The following is a 21,930-nucleotide window of genomic DNA, read 5'->3' on the forward strand; positions in this document are numbered from 1 at the left end:
TGCTTACTTGATGGATGTAAAAGATCCCATGGCATTATTTCAGGAGGAGCGGGAAGTTCTCCTGGTGTCCTGGCTAACATTCTTTCCTCAACTAATATGACCAAAAATAGATTATCAGCCAGTCATTGATTCTTTTACTGTTTGTAGAAGCTTGCCGTGTGCAAATTATCTGCGGTGTTTGTCTATGTAACAACAGTGACTACACTTCAAAAGTAATCCATTGGTTGAAAAGCACTTTGACATGTCCTGATGTGATAAATGCAAATTCATTCATTCATTCTTTTAGATGTTGGGATTGCGATTAAATTATTTAAATGAACTGACCTTGCATTTTTGTGTGGGGTCCGTTAGTCTCCGCATCGGTACGTGGAATGCCTAGGCAGCTTGGTCCTTGGCGTTATGTCCACAAATCCATAAGACTATTATTTCATGCTAGATTCCTAAAAGTTGCATTTGGGGATGGGGTTGAGGGAATTAGAATGATTTTGGAGTTCATTGCCAAAAACATTTGACCTGTCTTGAAGCTGTCTTGCTGAGGTTGGAGAAATAGGACCGGTTTGCTGTTCCAGAATGTGGTTTGGTTTCTGTGCTTAAGGTGGTGGATCTAAGTGAGAACAACAACTACAAAGGGAATCCTGTTGATATTAGTGGCTCTTAAAGTGATACTTCACATTGGCACAGCATGTATGTGGGGTGATTTGGGGATCCGCAGTGTAATTTTGTTCTTGAGTGCATGAGGTGTATGTATATGATTGGTACAGCTCAAGAGAACCCCAATAACGTAGCTCTTATCAATTTTAATAAGGTTTTCATAGTTAATGTAGCAGCTCTCATGAAGAAGTGGAGACTATGGGAGCACAAATGACTAAATCTTGGATTTTCTCCAGGATGCGTATTCCAGCATCCAGTTCAGTAGCTGAGAAACTCCCTTTTGAAAGAGGATTGAGGTATGGCTATCTGTTGTCATCCATCATATTTGATACTTTCATCAGTGACGTGTGGGATGCCGCAAAATGGCTATTCTAGGATTTTCTGAAAGAATTGCAGTGCTGCTTGTTGCAGATTTATTTAGGTGGACTTGCTTGGGCTTTAGTGCAGTCTATTTACCATTTTGAACAGTGGAATATGACAGTGGGTTGCCTCGTGTCGTATTCTGCTTCTGCACAGTTTAAGAGGGAGTGAGAAAAACATCTATTGGAAGATACAAGAGGTGTTTACCTCAATTGTTGATTCATGTTGTTATCTGGGATTTTGAGTGAATGCCGGTTTTAGTTTGGACCAAATTTTTCAGGACCAAATTGAGAACAGGCAAGTGACATTCTGATCTTTTGCATTTCTCTCCACGATGACTGATTGTAAACCCTCAGTACAGGATAAGCTTGTAAACCCTCAGTACAGGATAAGCTTGTAAACCCTCAGTACAGGATAAGCTTGTAAACCCTCAGTACAGGATAAACTTGTGATGTATTAGGGGAGTGTCCAAGCAGTTCTCCTTCATGATTCAGAGTTCCTAGGAATGCAATAGCCTCCTTCACCCATTTGAGAGATTTAGGACCAATTTCTCAGGTGGTTTTGTAGCACAAAGGTGAAGCATTTGCAGGGAGGGTGGGCTCTGGAAGTGGAATCAACATCATGACAGGGACATCTCTTTGCCAACATCCTTTTCATTCGAATCTGAAATAAGCAATTGATATGCAACATTAAACTTGAGAATGGTTGAAACATGAAGGTGTCTGCCATATCACAAGTTTCCCTGTGTTATCCTTTTACCATGCATATAGCTGATGAAGAAACTGAGGATTGGGATGACAGCAGCTGGAAGGCATTATCCAGAGTGGTGCATGTCACTATGCATTCATACAGCCAGGGTTTGGTTCATACCATGATTGGCTGCTGAAAGTCAATTCGCTGCTATCAAACCTCTACACCTCCACTGGTGGAACCATCATTTGATAGGGCAGTGTGGGTCGATGTTGTGGTCAAAAGGATGGTGGCAATGCACTGGCAAATGTTATGGTGAGTTGTTCTGTTTATCATGCTGCTCAGGAAGAGTTCCTGGTTCTTGCTTTCTGCCCAGCAAGAACTCAAGACTGCAGTTACCAGTTGCTTAATGACAGACAAAGAGGGAAAAAAAGATAGACTCGGTTGTAGGTAAAAACGTAGTCATCTCTAGTACTGGAAAGGACTGGATAAAATGACGAGGGCACTGTAGGACAACAGGTAATAGTCAAATTCACAAATGTTAACTGCTATCACAAAAAAGCACTTAATGGGTTTAACAGCATGTTGATATTTTTTTGAGGTTTTAAAAAGTGGTGCATAATAAAGATCTTCTCCGGCAGTGAAAAGATATTTAAAAGATAAAAGCTGTTAGGTATTCTGCGGCGAGTGTCGCACCTCCTGACTCCCCAAACCCTTTCCACCATCTACAAGGCACAAGTATGGAGTGTGATGGAATGGATGATTGCAGTTCCAACAACACTCAAGAAGCGCGACACCATCCAGGACAAAGCAGCCCGCTTGATTGGCACCCCATCCACCACCTTAAACATTCACTCCCTCCACCACTGGCGTACCGTGGCTGCAGTGTGCTCCAGCTAAAAGATGCACTGCAGCAACTCGCCAAGGTTTCTTTGGCAGCACCGCCCAAACCCGCGACCTCTACCACCAGGGACTTGAGCACATAAAGCTAGGCTGACATTCCAGTGCAGTGCTGAGGGAGTACTGCACTGTCGGAGGTGCTGTCTTTTGGATGAGACATTAAAGCGAGGCCCCGTCTGCTCTCAGGTTGGATGTAAAAGATCCCATGGCACTAGTTCGAAAAAGAGCAGGGGAGTTATCCCTGGAGTCCTGGCCGATATTTATCCCTCAACCAACATAACAAAAACAGATTATCTGGTCGTTATCACATTGCTGTTTGTGGGACCTTGCTGTGCACAAATTGGCTGCCACGATTCCCACCTTACAACAGTGACTACACTTCAAATAGTACTTCATTGGCTGTAAAGCGCTTTGGGACATCCGGTTGTCGTGAAAGGCGCTAAATAAATGCAAGTCTTTTTAGAAGGACAAGGGCAGCAGGTGCATGGGAACACCACCCGCTCCAAGTTCCCCTCCAAGTCACACACCATCCTGACTTGGAAGTATATCGCTGTTCCTTCATCGTCACTGGGTCAAAATCCTGGAACTCCCTCCCTAACAGCACTGTGGGAGTACCTTCACCACACAGACTGCAGCGGTTCAAGAAGGTGGCTCACCACTACCTTCTCGAGGGCAATTAGGGCTGGGCAATAAATGCTGGCCTTGCTAGCGACGGCCACATCTCCTGAACGAATTAAAAAATAATGTTGCTGAATGGGGGTGTTAGAGCCACTGGTTATTGACACGTGTCATGCATGGCAATGGCATTCCAGAGTAAACTTGCCAAATTCACTGAGACCGGCTTCTGGGAAGAGTGTTTTATTAACTTCTGTAAAGAGCCTTGGGACACATTTTCTATGTTAAAGGTGCCATATAAATGCAAGTTATTGTTGCAAGATTGGAACCAAGTCAATTATCTGTGGCAAACTCACTAATCCAATATCCGAGCCAGGCAGGTTTCAGTACTCCAGGGTACTGTTTATAATTGACCTGTCAATCTGGCTCATCGATCTGACCTGGAAGGGTAGACCTGTCGCTGGAAGCTGGGATTTGTCTTTCTTGGCTCCAGGTAACCCTTGCAGTATGGTACCCAATTTGGTAGGGTTGTTTTAGTTAAATAGGAGCAGGAAGTTTACCAGCGCTGAGATTTTACCCAGTTAAAATCTCTAACAGTACCCCTCTGCACACATGGGGTCCCTGGACCTTTGCTGTTTCTGACCCATGTCTAAATTCTTTGGACTTGGGTAAGTGGGGTGTGTCCTTTCCAGGACAGTGTGTGTTCCAAATCAGGCAAACAGAAACTAGTAATGTGGATTTCTCATTAATTTGGGTTGATGATTCTTAAGCATGATTTTTTTATGTGATTAAGTAATATTTTCACACTTAATATGTGCTGCTATTTTTCTCCAACTATGAGAATATGCTAGTAAATTTATATGTTGAGAAATTTCATACAGCCATTCCTGCAGTTTATTTTACTTGTGTAATTTGATATATGAATGGGTGTAATGACAGTGTTGACCAGAATAGTCTTTTCATGGTTTTGTCTTTCTACTATAACTAATGTAGGCAACATTTAGTGTATTGGGTAAATTACTGTTAAGTGATGTAGCCTCAACTGCAGCAGGGTCATTGATGGATTTTTAATTTTATTTCTACTAGTCATAAAATTAGCCAACTAGAAAATACAAAATATAGTCAAATCTGATGCACCAATCATTCCTTTAAATCTGATGTTGCATGCAATAAATTGCGTGCAAGGTTATTAGCCAAATTCAGAATCTATTTAGCCACATGAATCCAGTATTAGACATAGAAAATTATTTTGGCTGAAGAACACGCCATTAACAAATTACAATTTTTTGTCAAAATAACGGCCATGTTAATTGCACTCGCTGTAGGCGTAAACGGTACAGCAACTCCAGGCAAGGAGCAGATGCGCAATTAAATGCGAATATCCCAAAGTTGCTGTCCGAGTTGCGTCGCTCTCCCCGTTAGCTTCGCGAAAACGACATCTTGCCCTTAGCCTCCCTGTTTTTTTTTAGGAACTTGGTACATTTGCCCATTAATTGTACGTTAAACTTGCCACAAAATATTGTGTCTTGTAATTACAAGCATAAGCACCCTTTTAACGACATGCTAAGTGTTGATGACTGCCAGTCAACCTCTGGCACTGAAAATTACAAGTCTCATTCCTTCAGGTTTTGAATTTTTCAGAGAGATTTTAAAAATGTCAAATTTTAAATTTTTTTTCTTACCTTTTCGTTTCTGTATTTTTTTCTCTCTCAATCCAGTCTTTCTTTCCCTCTCTCTTATTTTTGTTTCTGTATCTGATTTGACATTGAATTCACCCCCTTTAATTCACTCTCCTCCTGACTCCTTCCTGTGTTTATTTCCCAATCCTTAAATCTCATTGGTTAAGGAGGTACCCTGTTGGTTAAGCTGTTCTCTCAGGTCCCAGATGCCCTGTTGCCCTCGCTACGCTGTTATCAGCTCGCACTTTAAGCAACTTTGTGGGCAATTTCATTTTGAGCTGAAAGGTGCAGGGGGAAGGCTAACTAACATCAGATGCCCTGCTACAGTAAATTCTGGCCTAATATGTTTATGCTCGGAGCTGTATTTGAAGGCATTGACTTCTGTTAGTGAAACTGCCCCAATTACACTGGAGGAGTGTGACCAGTGTCGGGGTGGAAAAAACCCCATGGCATTCACCATGCTTCTTTCTCTGTTTTGACCAAGCGTACAGTGTTTTTGATGTGATGAACTTTTGATGTCGATCACCTCTGCTTGGTTTTATAAGGCAACTGAAAAAATCTTTGCATATGTCAGAACTGTTTGTAGATAGTTTTTAGAACCATACAGCAAGAGGCAACATATAAAGTAGGTCCCAACAAAGCTATTGTAAGGTTGGATGGAACAGTTAGAGGCATATGAACTGGTGGAGGATGTGTTGCAGATTTGCTTGTGGAACTCACCAGCACTTATACAGGCAGGAGATCTCCATTTTGAGGATTTGCTGTAAAAATTCAACAGAAAGATGCATTTAGGGAATCTCAATTGTTTTAAATTTGCAGTTTACAGTGGCAAACAAGAGCCAAAACCTCTGTTATTTGTTGTCTCTAGCAGTACAGCTCTTGTTAACTACTTTTAACAAGGTGCAAGACCCTTGTGTGACTTTGAGTTACTGATAGTTTTGGTTAATGGATAAAACAGTGGAAGGTCATCTTGGATCATTGCAATGTGCTTAGTTTGGTGTGGGGTGCGGGGGGGTGCGGTGGTGGGCAGGGGAATGCAGATGGAAAATCAAAATTAACTTCAATTTTAATGGACTGATCATTATTTGTAATTGTAAACTAAAATAAGAATGCAGTTTATTTAAATAATTTTTTAAATGGTTACTGTTGCAACAATGAGCCCCTGAAATATTAATGGGTAAATTTGCTTTTGGGTTTTTAGATAGGTTTCACTATTTAGCTAAACATATGAATTTATACAATGGAGTGAAGGCCCCTCCTCCAGCCCTGCAACCCTCTGCGAACTCAGCATTCCTCCAATACTAGCCTCTTGCACATCACCCCACACCCTTTGCCCCACCACTGGCGGCTGTGCCTTTAACTGTCCAGGTCCTAGCTCTGAATTTCCCTTCCGAATTCTCTGCTTCTCTACACCTCTCTTTTATGACCTGCTTAAAACCTACTTCTTTGACGAGCGCTTTTAGGCACCCCTCCTTCTTTGGTTCGGTGTCTGTTTTTGTCTGATTGTTTCTTACGTTAAAGGGGCTATATAAATTCATGTTGTTGTTGTCGAGAACTTATATAAATTAATGCGAGATTGTGTAATTATAAATGTGACCGTTGAATTTCATTTCTATTGCCCATTTTACTTGCTTAGAACAGCAAAGCATTTTGTACAATTAGTGTGGCAGTAGTGTGAGAATACCAGTGTAGGACTGTTTGTAACAGTTGCAAAGGTTACTATGTATCCCAATGCTCCTGGTCACTCTTCAACATTCAATTTTGTGGCAAATGGCAAAATAGCCTATTTAAACCAAAACAGCACACCATTCGTCAAATAGTCAAATTTAGTATTTGTACGTGCTATAAAACTTGAAAAATAACAAAAAACAAATCTTAAATCTTTTCAAGCACTCTCAATACCGCAGTGGGGTAAATCACTGCCCAGTTTAGCACTGTCAGGTCATGAAGGTGTCAGTCTAATTCCTGTCCTATGCTGCGTTAGCTAGTCTCAAGTGGGATGGTGATGGAGATGGTATAATGGGTCTCTACTCCTGTATGGGAGAACAAAAATAATAAGCCAGGCTTCCCCAAATCTGATTGCTATACAGTGACCGCTGCTGTAAATTATGCCATCAAATGCGAAGAAGGTTGCACTCGCTTGTGATGCCTTCCATGGTTGACTGGTCTGCTGACACTCTCTGAGCTCACACATAAAGAAGGCTTGTGTGGAGCGGGTACTGTAGAGCTTCCAGCCACTTGTATAATCTTACCCAAGCACGTTCAGGATAGGAGGTAAGATAATTGATGAAATCCCTTCATTGACCAAGTTCACATTTACAAGCTTTAATTTCCAATGTAAAATGGAACTGCTATATTCCTTAGTGGCATTCATCAACAGGTAGGACCTCACTTTCTTCAAATTATTTATTTTAAAACTGTTACAACACTAAAATTATTCACTCATTAGTAACTGGAACCTCACACTCATCTTGGTGTTCGAGCGCATTTAGACAAGTAGACAGACTTGGTATTGAAGTTTGGTGACTTTATTGCTTAAGTTAAGCAGTCAGGCCCACTCGTCATTTAACTTTCATGTTTATAGTGTACCTTTGGTCAGCGTGCCATATTGTAATGTAAGAGAGGCAATCTGTGTATTTCTGACTGTGTCCAGGATCCTACTGTTTGTGGATTTTGAGGGCACCTGTTGGGAGTTGTGGAATACATGGACCTTTTCCTGTTGGACCGGCAACAGGAATCAGTGCTACACAGGGCATTAAAAAAGGGAGAGCAGTCTTTGGAGGTCACAGCTGTCTAATTAAGCCCTAGCACCAATATAAAAATACCTAAATGTATATCACATGGGCCTTGTATGTCATTTCTGATGTAATGAATATTAGGGCTGTCAAGTGATTAAAAAAAAATTAATCTGCATTAATTTTGTGATTAAAAATTGTAATTTGTTAATCTTGGTTTTAATCACATTTAATTGATACAATTACTGCAACCATCTTTTTCAAGTTTGTTTAATACACATTTTAAAAAGTTGGAACAGAATTCCTTTAAATTCATGTAGTATTAGTGCAAACTCTTAGTAAATGAAGGATTGGCTGGAAAAAGGCTCACATTTTACTAATGAAAACTAAAAACTAAGCCCTGCTAAATCGTAGCACTGCCTCAGCCTATGTGAAAAGGGCATCTAAACCCTGGCCTTTTGCCTGAGTATTCTGGATATTTTTTATTAATTTTTTTTTCATACTCAGGAATTGGCTTTGCACAAACTATGTTTTGCATGCTACCAGCATGAAAATAGTTTGGCACTTGCACTGTTTCTCAGTTCAGGCTTTTATTTGTAGTATCATTATGCTTCAGCAATTCTTTGTGTAGTTGCCAGTAACATGTCTTTCTGCGATGGTACTCTGAAGTGAATCACACGCTGACCTGCCAAACAGATCTTCTGCCATTTATTCTAAAATGATAATAGTCAGGGGTTTGTAATTTTCACTGATGTTGATTTGGTAACCAGAAAGTCCAGGGTCAAAAATTTGGAATATTTATTGTGAAAATGGTCAATATAATGAACTGTGGATGAGATGAAATGGACAATGAATACCTGAAATAAAAACAGAAAATGCTGGAAATACTCAGCAGGTCAGGCAGCATCTGTGGAGAGAAACAGAGTTAATGTTTCAGGTCGATGACCCCTTCGTCAGATGACCCTTGCTTTTGTATGAATGGATACCTGAAATTGTATATCAAACATGTAATATAATCTCTCATGCCCCCGGCCAAAAATAAAATGTATGTCTCTCTGCTTGTTTCCCACTCTACATTCTTTTTGTTTCCGCTCTATATATTTTCATCTGCCATCCATTCTTTCATTACATCACTCCCAATAGCTTCTCCTCCCATACCTACACTGTTACCTCTGGTGTACCCCAGGTCTCCATCTTTATTCACACTTCGGTGATATCGGCAAAAGCATGTGGTAATTTTATATATGTATGCCTACAACACTCAGTGCTACCTCTGCCTTCTCCAACTGGGGTTAGTTGAAGCACCTCCAGCTTAATGTTGACAAAATCAAAGCCATTATCCTCTGCTCCCACAGACACCTATTTGTCCTTGTCGTTGATTCCCAGGTTGCCACCTAAAGCTAAATCCCAAGGTGCTGAATTTTGCCTTGCAGTTGGACCCCGAGATCTGCTTCCTCCACCAAGACCTATTCCAATCCAGTACCAAGACTGCTGTCCTTTGCCTACGGAATATTGCTTTTGTCTGTCCCTACTTTTCCATTGCTGCTGAAATACTAATTCATGCTTTCAACATCTGGAATTACATTTCTCTAACAATTTGCTAGCCTCAATGCACCCACTCGCCACAAACTCATTCATTCAGAATGCTATGGCCAGTGGCCCCTCGTGCAAAACAAAAAATACACACCCTTGTACTTGAGGACTGCTATAGAAAATGTAGACATGCACTTTCTCTTGTACTGTTAATCTTCAAAATATTTTGAGTCTCACCTGCACAGAATTGTATTCAACAATTTTTAGTGAAAATTGGGCCAACATTTGATAGTCTTTTAAGAGACTGCATCATTCACTGTCATTCAGCACTGCAGAGACAAGTAATGTGTAGGGATGAGTGAGTCAGATTTGGGGGCAGGGCGTTTCTTAGTCTGAGCTTGAGCCCAAACTCGTTGGGGAAAACAGAGGGGAACTGGATGGAACAGAGTCATTGGGAATGGCAAACAGCAAATGTAATTCCTATCTTCAAAAAGGAAGATAGAATTAACCCAGGGAACTAAGTTAGTTTAACATCAGTGGTAGGAAAGCTACTGGAATCTTTACTAAAAGATCAGGTAACAAAACATCTAGAAGTGGAAAATAAAATAAAATAGTCAGCATGGTTTTCTAAAAGGAAGGACATGTTTAACCAAACTTATTAAATTCTTTGAAGAAATAACAAATAGTAGTCAAGGGCAATGCAGTGAATGTGGTATACATGGACTTTCAGAAGGCTTTGATAAGGTGCCACATAAGAGACTCATGACGACAAAGGTCAGGATGAGTGGAGTCAGGGCTAGATAGAATGGATTGAAAGATGGCTACAAAACAAAAAAACAGAGGGCAGGCAGTAAGGGAAGTTCTTGGAGTGGCAAAAGGAGGGAGAGTTGTCCCACAGGGATCTGTGCTGGGACCATTGTTGTTCCCAATATAAATAAATGATTTGGACTCAGAAATTATCGGTAAGGTGTTGGAATTTGCAGATGATGTCAAATTGGGGGCAGGGCTAATGATGTGGAGGATTGCACGAAAATACAGGAAGACATAAACAGGCTTGCAGAGTGGGTGGATAAATGGCAAATAAAATTCAATATAGTATAGTGTGAGGAGGTTCATTTTAAGAGTAGGAGGAATAAGGAGGCCACTTATTCCTTGGAAGATTTTTTAAAAATTTGACCCGGGATGTGGGCATCACTGGCAAGGCCAGCATTTATTGCCCGTCCCTAATTGCCCTTGAGAAGCTGGTGGTGAGCCGCCGCCTTGAACCGCTGCAGTCCGTGTGGTGAAGGTACTCCCACAGTGCTGCTAGGGAGGGAGTTCCAGGATTTTGACCCAGCAACGATGAAGGAACGGCAATATATTTCCAAGTCAAGATGGTGTGTGACTTGGAGGGGAACTTGGGGGGTGATGGTGTTCCCATGCGCCTGCTGCCCTTCTCCTTCTAGGTGGTAGAGGTTGCGGGTTTGGGAGGTGCTGCTGAATAAGCATTGGAGAGTTGCTGAAGTGCATCTTGTAAATGGTACACACTGCAGCCATGGTGCACCGGTGGTGCAGGGAGTGAATGTTTAAGGTGGTGGATGGGGTGCCATCAAGCAGGCTGCATTGTCCTGGATGATGTCGAGCTTTTTGAGTGCTGTTGGAGCTGCACTCATCCAGGCAAGTGGAGAGCATTTCATCACACTCCTGACTTGTGCCTTGTAGATGGTGGAAAGGCTTTGGTGAGTCAGTAGGTGAGACACTCGCTGCAGAATGCCCAGCCTCTGACCTGCTCTTGTAGCCACAGTATTTATGTGGCTGGTCCAGTTAAGTTTCTGGTCAATGGTGACCCCCAGGATGTTGATGGTGGGGAATTCGGCAATGGTAATGCCGTTGAATGTCAAGGGGAGGTGGTTAGACTCTCGCTTGTTGGAGATAGTCATTGCCTGGCACTTGTGTGGCGCAAATGTTACTTGCCACTTATCAACCCAAGCCTGAATGTCATCCAGGTCTTGTTGCATTTGGGCATATACTGTTTCATTCCCTGTGGAGTTGCAAATGAAACTGAATACTGTACAATCATCAGCGAACATCCCCACTTCTGACCTTATCAGCAGAGGTTTCCTAACCCATGCTTGACCTGAAGCCATGAGACTTCATGGGGTCTGGAGTCAATGTTGAAGACTCTTGGGGCCACTCCTTCCTGACTGTATACCACTGTGCTGCCATCTCTGGTGGGTATATCCTGCCGGTGGGACAGAACATACCCCCAGGGATGGTGATTGTGGAATCTTGGACATTGTCTGAAAGTCATACTCGCAGAATCATACCTATGTCAGGCTGTTACTTGACTAGTCTGTGGGACAGCTCTCCCAATTTTGGCACAAGTCCCCAGATGTTAGTGAGGAGGACTTTGCAGGATCGACTGTGCTGGTGTTGTGTCCGAAGCCGGTGGCTAGGTCAATGCCGGTGGTCCTTTCGTTTTTTTATTATTGTTCCCCATAGCGGTTTGTTAAAACTGAATGGCTTGCTAGGCCATTTCAGAGGGCAGTTAAGAGTCAACCACATTGCTGTGGGTCTGGAGTCATATATGTTTATGTTAATATACTACAAGCCAAATGTATGTTGAATGTTTAAATGTCTTAATCCAAATGTACACTCTCGGGAGCCGCAAGCCTACATTTCGTTGTACTGCACTTGTGCACTATCAACGACAATAAAAGTTGATTTGATTTGATTTGATTTGATATAGGCCAGATATCCTTCCCTAAAGGACATTAGTGAACCAGATGGGTTTTTACGACAATCCGATAGTTTCATGGTCACCATTACTGATACTAGCTTTCATTTATTTAATTAACTGAATTTAAATTCCCTAGCTGTCGTGGTGGGATTTGAACGCACATCTCCGAATCCTTAGTCCAGGCCTCTGGATTACTAGTCCAGTAACATAATCAATATGCTACCTTTCCCGAAAAAGTAAATGGGGTAGAGGTGCAGCGAGATCTGGGAATAAAGAGACATAAATTGCTAAAAGTAGCCAAAAATGCTATAAAGAATACAAACAAAGTACTGGGGTTGTAGAGGAATAGAATATAAAAGCAAGGAGGTAATGTTAAACTTATATAGACCCTTGGTTAGACCACTCATCGCCTGCTCCTGCCTCAGCCTATCTGTTGCTGAAACCCTCAGCCGTACTTTTGTCACCTCCACACTTGACTATTCCAATGCTCTCTTGGCCGACCTCCCATCCTGAATGCTCTATAAACTTCAGCTTATCCAAAACTCAACTTCCTCTATTCTATCCCGCACCAAGTCCTGCTCATGCGTCAATCCCGTCCTTGTTGACCTGCATTGGCTTTAGGTCACCTAATGCCTCCAATTTAAAATTCATATTCTCGTGTTTAAATCCATTCATGGCCTTACCCCCTCTCTTTCACGCGCCTCCCCCCCCCCTCGATTACCTCCCCAGAACTCTGCTTTATTCTAACTTTGGTCTTCATGCATCCCCCTACTCTCTTCACCACACCATTGGTGGCTGTGCCTGTAGCTGTCTAGGCACTATGCTCAGGAATTCTCTCCCTAAACCACTCTGCCACTTTGCCTTCCTTTCCTCTTTTAAGGCCCTCCTTAAAACCCACTTCTTTGACACAGCTTTTGGTCACCCCTCTTATCTCCTTCTGTGGCAATTTCTTTCGGATTACGCTTCTGTGAAGCGCCTTTTAGATGTTTTTCTATGTTAAAGGCGCTATATAATTGCAAGTTATTATTGCCAGATAAACATTTTTTTTCTCGGGAGTTTGTTACAGAAATAATCCAAACAAATAATTTATGACTTTTAACAATTCCAAAGAAAGTGAAAGCTTCAACACAAGCCAGGTTAATCTGTGGTGTTGTGGAATGTTGACATCCTTTTTGCTGGTCATTTGTGTGAAGAACAGTCAACAGATGAACACGGTGATGTGAAGAATTCTTGCACATAGCTGTCTTCCAACAATTTTTGGACAATTAATTTATATCTTTAAATACCATGTAAATGACAGCGTTTACTGTAAAGCAGCACTAGTTTCTTTTCTCAATTTTTTACCTACATCATGGAGAAACAAACCATGGCATGTTAGCTACTGCCAGGCTCTTGGCAATGTTACTCTAAAACTGGCTGCAAGAAGGTGTATGACACTACCCTGAGGTAACTGTCATCCTGACTTGCTCTCTGTGTGAAATGTTGGGCACCAACCCTTGGAACTTGGATATGAGATTGCATCTTCCCACTCCATGAGAGTATAATGCAAACAGCACAGGTTTATCCAATGTTGAGGCATTTTATAAATTCAGAACTAGCTCGTTAGCGACTTTTGTTCACATGATCCCAGTTGCCTGAGATAATTGCTCTCATCCAGGACTATTTCTGAATTTTCCAGGCGTACAGTATGTAATGAGTGGAGGCAGAAGATGCTTGAAACTCTATTTTAATGTCAGAATAATTCTAGTAAATGTGGGAGTGGTTATGTAGGTTAGTGTTGTACATCGTACAGACGGCTGTAACATTTCTGGGGTACCGTGCATGTATGCAAATAAGATCCTAATTGGAGATTTGTAGGATTAGATCCATATTCTTTTTCAGCAAAATTTTTGCATTGGTGTGTATACCTAATTGGAAAAATATCCATCTCTTACAACAAATCAATGATGCATGTTCTTTGTAGCACCGAGTGTGTGAGTTGGATTGATGGTAGTACTGGAAACTCTTGTTGAAGGCTAAGGCCATATACAGTACAGTAAAATGGTTAATCTAAAAAATTTAATGGCCCAATACATTTTATCAGTTGACAATCAATTAATGAAAAGGTCAGGAACAGCTTATTAAATAACAAAAGATGAATACAGCTTTGCACGCATTTCTCTTATAAATTTAATATGTGTTTTGGGTGTTGTTCAAAATACAGTAGCTCTGTGGCAAATAAAATTGTTATTGGGTCACAGTAGTGTAGCAGCAGAAATGATTTGCCCTCTGGCATTCCTCTAATAAATTCTGATTATATCACTTTGCTAAGTGAAGTGCCCAGTACATTCATTGTCTGGATGGCACTATGTTTCAATCTACTTAAACTGGAATACTGTTCATCCTGGCCCTGCTTTTTAAATACAGATTTTATCATTATTGTTTTTATTTTGTATCTGATTTGAAGTATTGCTGAATAATGACAAGTCAAGTTTAAACCAGTTTAGATGGCAAGCCATAGGTCTCAGTGAAATTGCTTATGTGCTCTTGCACAGAGCTGCTGTTTTCTCATTATGCTGAGGGATGAACATTTTTCGACTTTGCTTCAAAATTGTTTAGCATTCTGTTTAATATGGCCGAACACAAATGCTGGCCTTCCCTTTAATTGCTCCATCAGTGCAGTCCGTATTCTGCATTTTTTTATAGCTGACAATTTGCAGTAATGTCGGTAAAAGTCTAACTTGTTCATTACAGCCTGCTATTTTATGATTCATTTTTGACAACTTGAGCTTATTCGCTGCAGCTGGAACAAAGATTTTCTCTGAACATTTTGGAACATTGGGAATGATGCCAATGATGCTGTTGGCTTTTTCAGTGTGTTAATTTAACATTCTGTATGGTAAACTATAGATATCTGCAGCATTTGTATTCATTGAGTAACGTAATGGGTAATCATGTGGCAGGTTGGGTTCTGGCCACTATAATGAGCTACATTCATCCTTCAGTATGCAGATTGAAGAGAAATATGATTTTCCCAGTGGTGTGAAAACTGGTAACTGAAGAAGGATGTCGCTTTGCATGCACAATTCTTTCAATAAAACATGGTGGGTGGCCATGGCTATTTCTGTCCACTTTTCCGTTACTGAGCTGTACAATTACTAAGCTATGTGACTTGACTATGGCACTTGCACCACTTAGCTCTCGTATAGAAAATTATTCTTCAGAAGGTGTAAATCTATACAACGGAAAGATAACTGCAAGCTTGATTTGACATTGTTGTTCAATAATATTTTAATTAGCTGTTGAAAGAAGAGGGGAGATGAGAAGAAATATTACGCAGTGAGTTGGTGTGATCTGGAATGCGGAAGCAGATTCAATAGTAACTTTCAAAAGGGAATTGGATAAATACTTGAAAAGCAAAAATGTGCATGGTTATGGGGAAAGAGTAAGGGAGTGGGACTAATTGACCAGCTCTTTCAAAGAGCCAGCACAGGCATGATGGACTGAATGGTCTCCTTCTGTGCTGTATGACTCTGATTCTATGATGAGAGTGAAAAAGAAATGTCAGAGACTCCCTGATTCCTATGCCAGCATGGCTATATTCTGTATTTTGTAGGGGGTGGCGTGTGGTGGTGGTGTTTGGCGCGTACGCCCAGTCAGTTATGCCCCTGACTGTTTTGTGAGCGGTTCGAATCGCTCCCACGCCCCTGGGTTCTAGACACTGGACTTAGGTACAAGGCGGCGGTACCGAGAAGACTCGAGTAGACAGGTGGTTGGATGTAAACAAAAACCAAGATTTTATTGAAGAGGAAAAACTTGATACAATCTCATGGAAAAATTACTAGTGTACACTTCTACAGGTGAAAATACAAAAGAAGAATAACTATACTTATACAGGGAATGGGGAACACACGGCACATAGATGGAAAACAACTATCTTAACAATCCCCTTATCCTTATCCCACCCCTATACCTAACTAGATTAAGCTATGAGGGGTCAGAACTTCATGCTCATCCATCAAAAGGTTTGTTAGACTCAAAACAGCGGTTGGGTTCGGGGTTCGCTCTTGGTGCTCTCTGGAGCCTGCCATCGTCACATGGCCTCCGAGCGCTGCAAGGGCGTTGTCCAGGTTCGAGTACCCCAAAGTTAAAGTCTCTGTTTGGGTACTTTACCTTGCAGGGATGATTCTTCGTCGACAGCCGCCAGATTGAGTTGGTGTGCAGATATTCGAAGGTCGGCTGAGGCTGGAGGCCCGATAATTCGAAGCCTCTCCTCAGTTGGTCTTCTTCAGCCGGTCTTCCTCAGGTGGTCTTCCCTCCTCCCCTCATCGCGTCCCGCCTCGCCTGGCCTGAATTGTCCATGTCCGCCCGACCCGGTGCCAGGGCTAGTTCCAGATGGAGTGGGAAAAAGGCATGGGCAAAGGCCAGGGGGTAAGCGCGGAAAGAGCGGCAGCCACGAGGGCGAGGGGCCGAAGAGCGGCAGCACCAGCACACCAACCAACAAAGAACACACCACCGAACGAACCCCGATTGCTACCCGGGGGCCTTCAATTATACCCTTGTCGAAAACCCTTATCTGCGCGCCAAATCAGGTTAGTTCTTTGTTTTAATCTTGGCGGGCTATTTTAAATAATGGTAGTAATCTATACTAACTGGTTTTAGATGGCCGGTAATCGCATCTACTGGCCTGATAATTGACTTGTATTGTCATGAAAGTTCCTTAATGGGCCTGTCCGGCCTCGATGGCTCTGTTAATCTGTTTCCGATAATATATGTAGACTGCTTGATGGCCTTAACTATAGGCCTAAACTGAATTTAGATTTGTCTCCAATTCAGTCTAATGCATAATTCAGAGTCCTGTTTGGTTCCAAAATACAAAGTCTCTCTTTGCAGAAGCTTGCAGCTTGGGTTTCGATCCACAAGCTGTCTGCGTTGCAGAGTCCATTTTAAAATCTCTCAGGCTTTCTGCCACAAGGCACGGACGCCATCTTGGGTACCCTTTTTGATTTAAAAAATCCATGCAGGGTCCCGTTTATTAATAACAGCCTTTGGGGAAATGCAGAAATTTTGCAAATCTTACAATTTTGACTAGAAGAATGCAGTATTTAATTGTCTCTTTGATTTAAGGAACAACTTGCCTTATTTGGGGCTTGATCTAGACTAACTCACCCTCCCCAAATGTTCTTTACCTTAATGTGTTTTTATCATATTTTTGGATTTTGAACATTTGACCCTGTATTAAAATTTAAATTAGCAAATTTGATGAGTTAATTCCCCAAACTACACACGGGGATCATTGTAGCCATTGCACAGAGAAGGGCTATGTTTTCTACTCCCGAGTTGCTTAAAATGCAGGGAGAATGTACAGAAAAAAGTTCTGTTAAATATAAAACATCTACAAAGATTGGGATTTTTGTAAGGAGAGATTGAGGTCTTCTGAAATAGATACAATGGTGACTGGAAGTTTAGAAATGATTGAAGAACTTGGGGGTGGAAAATGGCTAGTGTGGCAAAGCATTATGCTGTTATGGACTGATACTTCGATGCACTGAAAAATACGGCCACGACAAAGCTGTTCTTCACAAATACATAATCTCTGTTTGCCTGACAACTGCTTTAATCTGGCTTTGACGCAAAAAATAACAATTTAACTGTGCTAAAGCCGGACTGGTTAAAGCTAATTTCCTTTGATGCCGAATCTGAGTTGCTTATTTACATATCATTTAACAAGGAAATAGCCTATATTAGTTTGAGCAACATTATAGTTGATGCTTCCCAGTAAACCCAATACTTCAATGAGTCTCCTTGCAATTAGTTGTACCCATAAATTTGCTGCAGTTTCTTTAAACCTGTCGCCCATGGTATTGATCAAAACGTCTAAGCTTTTTTGTGATCTTAGATGACTTTACATCTGGATATGAAATTGTTCATTAAATAAATCCCCATATCATTATGCATTTACAGTGGGATTGTAGAAGCGAAATATTACAATTTTGTTACACTGCACTTTTGGGGCTGTTGTTAAAATATGATTTTCGTCATGTTTGTCTCAAAATTACACTAATTCTGACGGTGCTGCTGTGACCTTGATTTCTGCAACCTGCATCACTGTTTTCTGTTTTTTCAGGCCATAAGCTAACAATGTAGCTATGATCCAACAGTGTCTAAACTTTATGAATACTTTGGGGGGAAAAAAAGTTAGGTGGCTGCCAGTATCATGGTGGTGTTTTCTTCTGATTTGGAAAGAGCCGGTTGTCCTGTATGGTGCAGGAGGCAGGTGGATCACTATTTATGGATGCAACTGAGTGAATGACCAAGGAGTCACCCACCCTCCCGAAGAAGAACACTGTGGTTGATAAACCCATAAACCTTAACAAAGTTTACTACCTAAAAACAAAATGGACCAAATGAATCTTACCCCTTCACCCTAATTCCTCATAAAAGAATTGTCTGGAGAATAACCGACCATGTCTAGGGAACTCCGCTTCTTCCTTGAACAGAGGCCCGTCCAGTCCCCATCCACCACCACCCTCCTCCACCTGGCTGAACTTGTTCTCACATTGAACAACTTCTCCTTTAACTCCACTCATTTCCTCCAAATCAAAGGTGTTGCTATGGGTACCCGCATGGGTCCTAGCTATGCCTGCCTTTTCGTGGGCTATGTGGAACAATCTTTGTTCCAGTCCTACTCGGGTCCCTTCCCTCACCTCTTTTTCCGATACATTGATGACTGTATCGGTGCCGTTTCCTGCTCTCGCCCCGAACTAGACAATTTCATTCACTTTGCCTCCAATTTCCACCCTTCCCTCACCTTCACATGGTCCATCTCTGACTCTTCCCTTCCCTTCCTCGACTTCTCCGTCTCCATCTCTGGGGATAGGTTATCGACCAATATTCACTACAAGCCCACTGACTCCCACAGCTACCTGGACTACACTTCCTCCCACCCCGCCTCCTGTAAGGACTCTATTCCATTCTCTCAGTTTCTCCGTCTCCGCCGTATCTGCTCCGATGATGCCACCTTCCACACCAGTGCTTCCGACATGTCTTCCTTTTTCCGCAACCGATGATTCCCCTCTACCGTGGTCGATCTCCCGCACTTCTGCCCTCACCCCTGCCCCTCCCTCCCGGAACCACGATAGGGTTCCCCTTGTCCTCACCTTTCACCCCACCAGCCTCCACATTCAACGGATCATCCTCCGCCATTTCCGCTACCTCCAAAGTGATCCCACCACCAAACACATCTTCCTCTCCCCTCCCCTTTCAGCATTCCGTAGGGACCGCTCCCTCCGAGACACCCTAGTCCACTCCTCTATCACCCCAAACAGCCCTTCCCCTTCGCCTGGCACCTTCCCGTGTAAGCGCAGGAGATGTAACACCTGCCCCTATACCTCCCCCCTTCCCACTGTCCAGGGCCCCAAACACCCCTTCCTGGTGAAACAGCGATTTACTTGTACTTCTTGCAATCTAGCATACTGTATTCGCTGCTCACAATGCGGTCTCCTCTGCATTGGGGAGACCAAACGCAGATTGGGTGACCTCTTTGCGGAACACCTCCGTTCAGTCCGTAAGGGTGACCCCGAGCTTCCGGTCGCCTGTCATTTTAATTCACCGCTCCATTCCCACTCGGACCTCACCGTCCTTGGCCTCTTGTATTGTTCCACGGAAGCTCAACGTAAACTCGAACAGCAACTCTACTTCCGATTAGGCACTTTGCAGTCTTCCGGACTCCATATCGAGTTCAACAATTTTAGATCATAACCTCGGCCCCTATTACTGTTTTACTTATTATTTTTTCCACCCCTTTGTTTTGGGTCCTCCTTTCCTTTTGTTTCTCTCTCTCACCTGGCAGCTGTCTCTTACCTGCCAGTACACTTTACACCTAATCTCAGCTGCCTTTTGTCTCCACCGGCCTATTACCATCTCGTCTGGCTTCGAATACCTTTTATTGTCTCTTTTTTTCTTCTTTTGTTCGATCGCAGTCTTGCCTTCGATCTATTTTATTTTATTTCCAGTTTTGAAGAAGGGTTTCGACCCGAAACGTCAACTCAAATTTCTCTCCACGGATGTTGCCTGACCTGCTGAGTTTTTCCAGCATTTTCTGTTGTTATGTCTAGGGAACTGTTAGATTACATAACATACACAGCACAGAAACAGGCCATTTGGTGCAACCTGTCCATGCCAGTATTTATGCTCCACTCGAGCCTCTTCCCAACCTTCCTCATCTAACTCTATCAGCATAACCCTCTATTCCCTTCTCCCTCATATGCTTATCTAGCTTCCCCCTTAAATGCATCTATACAATGCTTAAAGTTGGCTTGCTTGGATTGTTTTGCATTAACTGGTCCAAATTAACTTTTACACAACACTTCAGAGGACCAGTAATGTACCACCGATTTGATTGAGTTAACTGCTTCTTGCCAAAGTCATCAAAGTGGAAGTCTGACAATACAGTTTAATAAACTAAAATTTCTTATTATTTAATGACAATCAACACAATTTTAGTTTCTGGTGCAAATAAAAACAATAATTGCTGAAATTAGAATTCTTCACATTAATCATCATTGGATTCCTGGCCGGCCTCCCACGTTCTACCCTCTGTAAACTTGAGGCTATCCAAAAATCTGCTGCCTGTGTCCTAACTCGCACCAAGTCCCATTCACCCATCACCCCTGTGCTTGCTGACCTCCATTGGCACCCGGTTAAGCAATGCCTTGATTTTAAAATTCTCATCCTTGTTTTCAAATCCCTCCATGGCCTTACCCCTCCCTATCTCTGTAATCTCTTCCAGCCCCACAACCCCCCAAGATATCTGCGTTCCTCCAATTCTGACCTCTTGAGCACCCCGATTTTAATCGCTCCACCATTGGCGGCAGTGCCTTCAGCTGCCAAGGCCCTAAGTTCTGGAATTCCCTCCCTAAACCTCTCTACCTCGCTTTCCTCCTTTTAAGATGCTCCTTAAAACTTATCTCATCATCTGTCCCGATATCTCCTTATGTGACTCGGTGTCAAATTTTGTTTGATAATGCTCCTGTATAGCGCCTTGGGACGTTTTACTACGTTAAAGACGCTATATAAATACAAGTTGTTGTAGTATAATTTTACCCTATGCGGATCCTAGAATTGATAGCCATTCTAATTATTGGCTTGGATATTGCGGTAAGAATAATGGTGAGGCTATCAGTGCTCACCATTATCAAGGAGTAAATCGGACAGCAACCTCCGGCGTCTGCACGTGCACAGTTAAATGCGTACATCAGGAAGTTGCTATTCGATTTACCCTGCTCCTCCACAAGCTTCGCTATAATGGTATCTCGCCGAGAGACTTGGCATTGAAACACATGAAGTTGCAGTACTTACCCACTAAACAAGGCAGAAAAAGTTAGGACTTGTCCATTCAAGTGTAAGTGAATTTTTAACGGCGTGATGAGTCTTAACTACTGCCAAACAACCTCTCTGGCACTGAGAATTTTCTTTTACGGGAAAGGACTCTCATTCCTTCAGATTTTAATTGTTGTTGGAGATTTTTTTTAAAGTGGAAATAATTTTTTTTAACTTTTACTTTATCTCTCTCAATCCCATCTTTCTTTCCCTCTCTTTATTTCACTTTCTATACATGATTTTACATATGAGTTGAATATTTTAACTTGCACTTCCTGGTTTAGACGCTGCGTGCCTCAGTATGGATTCTTCAATCTGATTGGTTAAGGAGACATGCCATTGCTTTCCCTGTTCACACCTGCCCCAGATCCACTATAGAGGGCGCTATGCTGCTTTGACTGTTGATAACCGCACCACACGGTGTCATATTCGTATGAATTGCATTAACCTGGTGAAGAAAAAGCCAAGAAATGAGAATGTGCAGGGGCAGGTCTGTTTGTGTTTTGTGATGGTGGGGACTTGATGACACCGTGGTAATTACCTTTGAGGTGCATCGCTGAACAGGAAATAACACTATTCTAACTTCAGAATGGAAATATCGCACTATTTTTGACCTGCAAATGTAGATAATTCAAGGCAATGAAAAAATATTATTGAGCAATGTACTGTTTGGACAGTATCTCTGTTT

General features: G+C 42.2%; 1 long non-coding RNA gene across 1 annotated transcript in view; it reads right to left on the bottom strand.

Moving 5' to 3' along the window:
- Positions 1-410: 410 nt before the first annotated feature.
- Positions 411-21,930, bottom strand: part of LOC147111030 (uncharacterized) — a 113,535-nt gene continuing 92,015 nt past the window's right edge. The window contains exons 2-3 of the long non-coding RNA XR_015080029.1: positions 5,616-5,656; positions 411-1,674 (exon numbers count right to left, since the gene is read on the bottom strand). This is a non-coding gene — a long non-coding RNA (uncharacterized LOC147111030). The remainder of the gene's footprint in view (positions 1,675-5,615; positions 5,657-21,930) is intronic.

The sequence above is a fragment of the Somniosus microcephalus genome, chromosome 11 (genome assembly GCF_052327205.1).
Source record: "Somniosus microcephalus isolate GS21.2 chromosome 11, FLI_Smic_1.0, whole genome shotgun sequence".
Lineage (NCBI taxonomy): Eukaryota > Metazoa > Chordata > Chondrichthyes > Squaliformes > Somniosidae > Somniosus > Somniosus microcephalus.